Here is an 11,220-nt window from a genome sequence, read left to right on the forward strand (position 1 = left end):
TTGCGAGTTCTTTAAATAAATTAAGGCAAGGAGAACTAATAGATTAGGCTTAGATCGGATTATTCTGGACAAAGACTGGACTATATATTATTCCATAGTCTGTACAATAGATCAGCCTAAAACCTGGACTATATCCCAGTTTACAATCCTAACCATATAGTAGGGATCAGGGATGGCAAATTTGGTACGATGGTACTTTTTTTGATACTATTTGATGTTCAAAAGTACCGTGATACTCCCGAGTCTTATTTGATACTCTCAGGCTAATATCTCAACCTCCGGTTATCGTTTAACAGGTGGATATACTGCCGGTTAAAATAATTTTTGTATGTAAAATGTCAATTTATCGTTATGATAAAACATAATCAGACAATGAGAAAATGGGGGTCAAAGTATATTTAAAAGTTCAAATTTGAAATTCTAAGAATGTTTTGAAATCTAGTTTTAAAAGCCACTTTTTAGAAGTATGTTTTGCAAATAACCAATGCAGCTCATTTCGAATTTTTATCTTGATTGACATTATATGAATATTAATCTAATTAAATTCCATTGTTAATATTATATGAAAAAATTACCAAAAATTTCAATTTTGAAAAAATATTTAACTTTAAAACTAATTATTTCCAAATGATAGAAGCTCGAAGGACTCAATTTCTATCTAATATAAAACGATATGTTTTGAAATTAAGAATTCAACCATATATAATAAGATAAATTTTTGGTGAAAATTATTTGGACTTTAAAGCAAATTACTTTTTCATGTCATGGATGGTCTTATGTATGGTCTCATGTGTAGAATTTGATATGACTATTGATTTTTTAACAAATGAACACCTATGTACATCGAATTTTAATTTAATAACACATATGTATATTAGAGTTCATTCTAAGATACCATTTCTCAAAAATTTTGTCCTGACGTCAATATTTGGTGAGCTGGATCAAAGGATAAAAAGGTCCTTTTTAGGGTTTTTATGTTATTTTTTTCACATTTTTGACAAATAAACCATATGCAAATTTAGTATCATATGAAAGGTCCTTGGGAGACGATTTCAATGACATACACAAATTTGTATACAACACCAAAATGATTACAAATGTCGTAATTTTTCGGGAAAATTTTAAGTTTTTCATATTTTTACATATAAATATATAATGTAATTAATTGAAATTATTATATTATAAACCTCACCTCACCTAAATTTCACCGAAATGTTTTTTTCTGTTTTTCGAAATTCTTTATATTTTGTATTTTATCTTAATATTTTAAACTCTATTTTGTCCCAGGTATTCTGTTAGCTATATTTATCTAACATACTTAATATGTACATCAGCATACGCGTAATTTCATTAGCTTTACAATGGTATATAACACTTTATTCTATTACTCTATTATCAATCAAATTTTTCAGTTTAACTATTTACCAATGTCGGTTTTTTCTAAATGTTGATTTTTTTGATTATCGAATAAACCGGTTTTTTAACTTTTTAAAAGCCGGTTTCGAATACTTTTATTTGCTTTGTATTCAAAGATTACTTCAATTAAATTTTGAAATAAATAATAATACCTGTCTAAATTTTAAAATATTCGAGTCAAGAAACTAGAGTATATTTTTCTAAAGCACCTTTAATTAAACTTTTTTGATTTTCCTAATAATTTAAAAAAATTATTTGTAAAATTGATTGGAATAACTGTTGGATAAAATTTTATCAATCTTAAGATTATATTCCAATTACAATAATTAATTTGGCGCTGAAATATTATAGCAGTGTTGGAATGCCTATGAAAATTTACTAAACAGGAACTTTAGAATAAACTAGGATTATGATCCTTCCCAATTTTTTACATTAAAGAAATAATGTTTATTTTAAAAAATCAGTTCGGGTCATAATTTTTTTTCAAATTAAACTAGATGTTTTTATGTATAATAAAAATCCGTTTTCTCTGAATTTGAAAAATATCAACCGGTTTTTTTCAAATGTCAACTATTCGAACTACTCGAAAACTGGTTTTTTGAAAATGTCGAATAATCGATCACCCTACGGTAAATACCTTTTCTACTTCTGTTGTTAATTATTAAAAAATGTCTAAATATGTGAAGGTGTATTTAAAAAATTAACAACTTTCAGCAAAAAAAAAATATTTTAGTACTCTAAGATCCAAAAAAGTACCCTCTGAAATATTTTTTGATACTGAAACAAAATCTCATTTTCCATCCCTGGTAGGGATATAGGCGAAACTGAAGGGGTTGTCAAACAAAATTTGTTACTCTCTTCACACAGACGCGTTCTGAGGGAATAAAACACACTAAACGCACTCACAAACCTTCAAATTTTCTTCGCGAAATTGCGAGGATATTAGCACTTAAAAGGTTTTCTTATCACTTAAACTTAATATTTATTATTTTTAGCCACACATTTTACAAACAAAAAAAAATATTTTTTATTCTTTGACATTTCATTTTAATTAAAACTGAAAAAAGAAAAGATGTAAATTTTCGTATTGAAAATGAAAAAAGTATTTCACATACTTTTTTTATTTGTCCATTAGTGCAGAAAAAAAACAAAAAGACGTGTTTATAACATGTTTTAAGATGAAATATCTCCTAAAAAATTAATTAACTAATATTTTCATTTACTAGTATAAGAAATCCCAGTAATAATATACAAAAAATAAGGTATAAAATATGCATTTATTATTTAGTATCTTTTGAACAACTGTGTTTATTTTTGTGCTTCTACTCACCAGTTAGGTTTTTGACGGGGGATTTAGGTCTTTGACAATCCCTTTTGCCTATATGCTACTATATGGTCCTAACTATAAATAAGTATGTATATAACCAAGACTGTAGATCATTCCAAGGACTAGATTAGTTGTTTGTCACACAAAACAAAACAATGTAGGTATATTAAGATAATTTATATCATGCTTAGATTTTCTTCCACAATACGATAAATTGCTTTTTATTTTCTAAATTATGTTTTTAAAATAAAATATTGTTTTGTTTTTTAAGACAAACATCTAAACATTCTTATATTATTTATATTTAAGTCAGTTGATTTTGACATTAAGGCCACGATCGGCAACTCCTATACACTGTGTATTTTGGCCGTTACTAATTTACACAGACTACTCACACGCATAAAAAACACAATTCAGTCTCATATGAGCTGTCATTGAAGGAGGTTGTGTCGTCGCTCGTTTCTTGCTTTTGCAATGGAAATGAACGAAAATGTATTAATGCAGGGATATATAATTCTAATTATTGTTGTACTTTTTTAGCATCTACACTACATATTAAGTAGTTTTTAGAATTATAAACCTTTTTAAATGTTTTTTCTTACAACTAAAGTAGCAAATTATAATAATTTACCAAAATATATATGCAATTATGTTAAATCTTTTCCCTTAATAGGTATATATTTTATTAAAAATTTTGTTAAAAAGCTCATATTTCTATTTCAATATTTAAAATAAATATGTGCAAATAAGCCCAAAAAATATTTGCTACTTTTAAACTAAAAAAATATTAGGGATATTCACGGTTTGCTGGTTATTGAAGTATCATTTTATAAAATTAAAAATAAACTCTTGAGTACCGTGAACATCAATTTATATGAATTGGTTTTAACATCGAAATTTTGTTTTAATGACCCAGAGATTATTTTTAAAGCATAAACAAATTTTTGAACATTACTGCGAATTTTCGAACTTATGTAATTTCGAATATTCGAACTTAATGTCGTATTGTAACCAAGTAGATTTATGACTATCAAGTTTCAGCAATTTCGGTGTACGGGAACTGTATTTAACAGCTTTAAAAATTTTCGAACATAAGTTCGAAATTTCGATTTTTTTTAGATTTTATGATCCAGAGATTATTTTATAAAAAATAAAAAAATTTTCGAACATTACTTCGAATTTTCGAACTTAATTTTGAATATTCGAACATAATATTGTATTTTCATCAAGGGTACTCATCACTAAAAAATTTCTGCAATTTCGGTCTGCGGGAACTGGTTTTAACGGCTTTCAAAATTTTTCGAGCATAGATTCGGTTTTTTTCGTGTTTTACTTTGAACTTTCGAATTTAGTTTCGAATATTTGAAACATCATTCGCTTAAAAATTAGTTTTTTGTGTATTTTTATTAAAAAAAAAAATTGTTTACCAACACTGAAAATAACCCGAAAACAAATAATTTCTATGCCAAGGGTAAGGGTTGGGAAAATTGGGTTATGTTTTTTTACTTGTATTTGTTCTTGTTGATATAACTTTTAACTGTATAAGACGATAACCAGGCAACTGTGAATAACCTTATTAGTTTTGTTTTAGATTACTATTATTTCTAAATTTCAGTTTTCCAAGCATGCCTTGTTGTGAGGATGAGACACAAAGAGTCAATGCATACGAAAAAGACAGTGATTTCCACTAACGTCTAACCACCTGGTTGGCTTTAATTTGTCTTTCGTCACGGATGCACTCTTTGTAAACGAGGGTGAAGATAATCGTCACTTTGGTGTCCCCTATGTAAGCGAGAGAGGGGACACTTAAAAAGCACTTGTCTGCCTCTTCGTAACCTATGGGGTGACGATTGACTTCCTCATAGGACAAGCACATGTTAAAATAGCTAGTCACCTGGACAGTTGGTGGCGAGGTGTAACCCTATGTGGTAGGTTAAATAGAGAGTTCGGGACTGTCCGACCGAACTGATGGGTGCATTAAGCTCATACTGATACAAAAACAAAATACCTGTTTTTATTGTATTGTTGTAGTGATGCATATACCTGATTAGTGTACCCTGATTGTAATAGCATTACATACGTACAGTGAATGAATTAAGTAATTTGCCAATGTAAAATTTTATAAATTTTAAGAAAAAACTTTATCTGAATAATTATTTTAAGCAAAATTAAGCAATTTGTTTGTTGCATTTTTTAAAAAATATTTTATATTTTAATTTTCTACTATAAAAAATAAAATCGTGATATTAATAAACGTGATTTTCTATAAAATGTGAAAGTATTTTTAATTTTTTAGGCCAATAAAGTATTTTGCTTTTTAAGTTTTTTGTTATTTTTTTTAATATTGCTGCATTATTTAATTTAATATTTTTATTACTCCTATATACATAGGTATTTTAGCAGTGGTACGACTGAATTTGGACATTTCTTAACCGATTTATTATCCTATATACCTATAAGAATTTATCAATATTTGACTTAACATGAAATCTATCGTTTCTTTGATTTTATTTCGATAATAATAAGTAATTTAGAATTATATACATGATATATTAGATAATCAATAATCTGGGGTTTTGGTCATTTTGTATTGATAAACAAAAACAACATTACGGAAACCCCATCTATTTGGGGAGTACTGTGTGAATTTTATTTAGAATTGTATAATATTGATTCTTATTCAATAAATCTAACACTACGTACCATCCTAGCCACTCTAAGTATGGGAATATCACCATATACCACTATAGAACTATTACATGCTAAAATCATGATTTTCAACCTTACATTTTGAATGCTTTATTTTATGAATAAAATACAGTAGGCGTATTTGGATGTGGATAGTTATTCTTGATTTGGGTTCTAAATATATATAAGTGTATGTATTAACTGAAAAATATTGCTTTTGTGGACCTTATTTGAAAATATCTAAATTAATCATTCTTCCTGTACTACACGACAGTTCACTTTACATTGGTTTCAAGCAATCTAAGGTCTGTTTAGAGGTCTAAATTTAAACATAGTGTTCTTCAAAGTTCGTATATGAAGTTTGGAGAAGATAAATGAGGAGTTCAATGGTTTTCCTTGGATACAAGTCGCCTCCCTTTGGCAGTTAAAGATATTGAAAGACCATTCAGTGCGTTTTTTCTTATAATTCTTTGAGTCATTTCATCAATTACTTTATTTTGTATTTTTTAATGATATTGATTATACACCTCGTAATTGTATCTCATTGATTTACACTTGTACTAAAAATCTATACTAATTTATTATATTAGAATTGCCTCATTATTTTCATTTAAACATTTTAACGCAAATAACTTCACAGTTTCACACAATGAGGACATGATTTTTGCATGTGTCCTTTTAACAATAAAACAATAAATTCCAAAAAGTAATTAAAAAATAATTTGAAAACCCCAATCGAATTCTAAAAATACAAAATACTTTATTGACCTGCAAAGTCTGATGAAAAATAATAAAATGCAACAACAAATGCGCCAAAATTTGAATTTTAACAGTTTTTCTTGGTTTTCCCAATTTACACAATCTCTATTTTTAATTGGAAAATATAAATTTACTTTTTACCTGTTTTTTCAAATTTTATTTATGAACAAAAAACAAAATTCTCTTAAAACAAGTAAGAAAGTATAGTCGGGCGTGACCGACCATATGATACCCTACACCAGTTAAGAATATTAAATGTGATTTAAGCAATTTATAGATGAAAAACTAATTTTCTGAAAGAGGCTTTATATGGGGGCAAATATGGACCAAGCCCGATAAAGTTTTGTGAATATATTTATATAATATTTATTTGTGCTAAATTTTATATATTTTTAAATAAAATAATAGTAAAAATTACCTTTTTAGAATTTTTTTTATTATTTGGGGTGGGAAAAAAACAAGTTTGATAAAAAAATAGTCAAATCAATGATGTTTTTAATTGAAATTGGCATTAAATCCAACAAAAAAATGGTTGTCTTAATAAAAATAATTATCAATTTTTTTCTAATTACTTAACAAATTTTATAATCAAACCAACAAATTATTTTATCGAAAAATAAGTAAAAAATTTAACAAAAACTTTTATTGGTTTCCTAAAAAAGTTTGTTGGGTAGTAAAAAATTTACTGACTAATATTTTAGTCGATTTGATTATTTTTTTTTATCGACTGTAAAAAACCCAAAACAAGACAAAAAATTGCAAATGTCGTAGTCAATGAGACAAAATCTTTATAGGCTGGCAATTGAATAATTTTGTATTCAGATCTGTGAATTTTGTAGTGAAATACGATTTTAATTTTTTTCTGTGTATTGTCCTCTAATTTGTACGTTTTGGGACAGTGCTTCAGTATTGCTCTCAGAATTAGTGTAATACTCCAGTTTATTAGATTTTAATTTGACTCAATCATTAAAGTAATTTTCTGAAGGATCTGATATGCGGGTAGGGTCAATTATGAACCGATACTCATAAAATGTTGTGCATATTTTATTTTGTATATAACGTGTTTTAGTCGAACCTTATATACACAGGGACTGACTGTCGAGAGTTTTAACGTGAGCACCTGCCGTGTCGGCCTTATCTCACGGTGGTCTTTTTCATCCACAGGGTAGACTTGAGAACGGTCTACCATCGCCCCTTTTTCTTCAATGAAGAACTCAGGTGGCAATTTTTGCACATTGGCTATGACCGGTCCATGCGCAAGTACTTTGCTGGAGTACTCGAGCTATCTAATCTCTTGCCAAAGTAGTCACGTTGGGGAAAGACAGGTGTCATGAGCAAGCTCAATCTACCCCGACATAATGTCGCCCAACCACACTACTATGGCTCTGTTGATTCGGCAACAGCACCTAGAGACGTAACCGGTGGACCGAAGCACGATCCATCAATAAGCCGTAGACATTGTTCTTACTCACAGTGACACGCTGTGGTAATTCTGATATAAACAGAGTATACTCTGAACATATCTGGACAAGGAAGGAAAATTAATCGGTATCACTTGTATATGATACCTTTCATCCATCATCATTCAACCCAGCACACATCCCATTTATTCGACACACTCATAAGAGAAAAACATACGACACACTCATTTAGATATACGGGTGGGTGAGGCCCGCATACCTCTACATTCATTCCGTATCATATACAATTGACTCCAACCCATTTCCAACGCTTAGTCCCACAGTCACTCCTCTGTGGGGTATCTGTTGTTTTCGGCAACAGCACCGAACTTATCCCGAAATATTGACTATTATCATGCATCAGTCTTTTAACCGCAACTTACTGTTCCCGCGAATTTGGGTTTAAACCACAGCCACTACGTGGATCCCGAAGGAACCTCAATCAACTGACCAGCCAGGACATAGTCCTGCGGGCAACTGGCCACCCGTAGTACCAGATTATGCGGTGCTCTGGTCTGACCTCTGGCAATCTATGCAAGGACTAAGCCAGGCAGTAGACTGTAACCAATTTTTCAGTCCCGGTCAGACTGGAGGTATTGGCCACCCCTTTATACCCCGGGATTGCAATAACACCAAGGCGGAGGTCTCGCCAAGGTAACATGCCCCCGGGGGGAATATACATAGGGACTATATTCAGTTATAGATCAATTCTCATTAAATTCGGAATGAAGAATTATGTTCCTAAGTATAAACTTTTTTATGTCGATTTCCATCGCTGAAATCGTAATTTTTATACCCTTCACCTTCGTGAGAAGGGTATATATAAGTTTGTCATTCCGTTTGCAATTTCCAAAATATAATTTTCCGACCCCATAAAGTATATATATTCTGAATCCTTATAGATAGCGGAGTCGATTAAGCCATGTCCGTCTGTCTGTCTGTTGAAATCAGTTTTCTGAAGACCCCAGATATCTTCGGGATCCAAATCTTCAATAATTCTATCAGACATGCTTTCGAGAAGTTTCCTATTTAAAATCAGCAAAATCCGTTCATAAACAACGGAGATATAAGCAAAAGTCCGATACAACCTCTGAAAATTTCATAAAAAATAAACAACACCAACACTGCTTATTCATTGCCTTTGTATTTCGTTTTTTTGAGTATTTCGTTTCGTATGTTTGGATGGCTGTGTGTTTCATTGCCTTGTGTATATTATTTTTGTTCCTTGGTGCATTCAATTTCGTATGTTTGGATGGCTGTGTGTTTCATTGCCTTGTGTATGTTGTTTTTGTTTTCTTGGTGTATTGACTTTCTGTTGGTTTCATTGCGTTGTGTATTTTGTTTTTGTTTTTTTCTGTATTTCGTTTCGTATGTTTGGATGTCTCTTGGTTTTACTGCCTTGTGTATTTTGTTTTTTGTTTTTTGTGTGTTTATATCGTTTAGCGTTGTTGTTGTTCATTATGTTTTGCTATTGCTATAATAATGATATAGTCGGGAAAATTAATTTTTAAATACACTATGGTGAAGGGTATATAAGATTCGGCACAGCCGAATATAGCACTCTTACTTGTTTTTAATCTTTTTCATAAAATTTTCTGAAGAGGGCCTTATTTGAAATTTACCAGAGTTTTTTCATTAATATGAAACTGTACTCTCAGTTTATAACTTAAAGAGCCATTCTTTATAACCAAGAGTCACAAGACTTTGGACATTTAAAATCCTTATACTTAATAATTTCATTAATAATTTTGGTGCAAATATGTACATATATACGGATGTAAACAAATGTAACCAACATTTTGCGTTTTTAATTTTTTTTTATTTTTTAGTGTTTTTAATAGTCCATCTGCGCGCATTAATCTAATTGAATTTAATCAACGGTATTTAAAAGGTGTAGTAATTTCGAGCAATTTAAAGTTGATGTTGATGTCAGAGATCGAAATACAGAGCAGGACCTTGCCAAGAATAGGCGTAAATGTTTTAAAATGCGATATTCATAGCTATTTACGAATAAAGTTCTAATTCCGCGTAAATTTAATCTCATTTTAATTAGCACTCCGAGCCAAATGCGCATTAAAAATATGATAATTTAAAAATTTTTGCAAAATTTAAATTTCTTTCTCTTTGTATGTATTTTTAAATTAAGACGTGATGCAAAATTTTTTAAATTTTTTTGCAATAAATTATATTGATGGATTAAATAAATTTTGCGAAAGAAGAATAAAATTTTTCATTCATAGTGGTCCTAGCAGCGTTTATCTGAAAAAACATTTTGTTTTCAGACAACTATAGCGCCAAGAACTTTGACATTCATGTGAACATTTAGACAATAATGGGCGGACTTTCAATGAGGGTATTGGCCCCTCCCACATGAATTAAATACAATACAATATTATTCACATTTTGGCGAACTTGCAATAATTTGCGTGGCATCTCCCATGTTTAAGTGAGTTTTTTTATTTATATTGCTTTTAGGGTAGCAAAGCACACTGCGTATAGCTAGTAAAGTATTTATTCTGGGTCCTCGTAAGATTCTAAGACGATCTGTTGATCTTCCGTCTGTTGGCACGATACGTCCACAAAAAAAGAGATAAGAAGAAAAAATTTTCCCAAAATGTTCTTTATTGATCAGAAAAGTTTGGTATTGAAATTGGTCAAAGATTTCACATAGCCCCATGCAAATGTGCTCCCGGAATATTGTGTAAAAAGCTTCAAACATTCACAAATTCGTTGATTATAAAGCAAATGCGACAAAATTTCGAATAAGTCAGTTTTTTGTCTCCTGATATTAAATTCTGACCATAATTGACCCTTAAAAATAATATAGTAATCATTTGTGACTGATAAATAATTCTACAGCAATATAGTTCTACAAAACAAGTTTTATTGGCGCCGAAATATTTGTACCAATTTTTTAGAGGATCGGTCCATAAGAAAATTACTTTAACGCTCATTACTGACTTAAAACTTCGTGTACAGCGATGAAATTCGACATAAACATGATTTGTATGAACCAAAATCGTTGTACAAAATATGACTAGGATCGGTCTATAATTGACCCTTCTTCCCATATGGCCCCCATCAGAAAATTACTTTAATCACTGCTTGCTTAAAAATGCGAGTACAACATCGAAATTCTACATTAATATAATTTGTATGAATTGTTCTACAAGATTTTACGATGATCGGTTCATAATTAGTCCTACGAATACAGCGATAAAATTCAAAACAAATAACACAGTCCAACGTTGAAAAAACTTTGCAAATAATTTTCACTAATTCGTGTGCTGATTCTGAATATGGAAATAAAAAAATCGTATCACCCACCAATTTTCTACATTTTCATCTTTTTTTACTTCTGACTGTATATTTGTGTCCAAATATAAAATTCTGTAATATTACAGAAGTTGCGAATATTGACCGTTTCTGCATCTAGACTCATACTTTGAGTTATAGAAATGCATTCGGGAAAAATTTTGCGCGATAGGACCATGTTAACTTGTGGCACAACGGCTCTGAAAGGGAAAGTGATTTTTCAAAAAATTTGGCACTAAAATAAGTTTAGATCTT

The sequence above is a fragment of the Lucilia sericata genome, unplaced genomic scaffold (assembly GCF_015586225.1).
Source record: "Lucilia sericata isolate MDLA Ls3-8-SP2 unplaced genomic scaffold, ASM1558622v1 Contig000277F_arrow, whole genome shotgun sequence".
Taxonomy (NCBI): Eukaryota; Metazoa; Arthropoda; class Insecta; order Diptera; family Calliphoridae; genus Lucilia; species Lucilia sericata.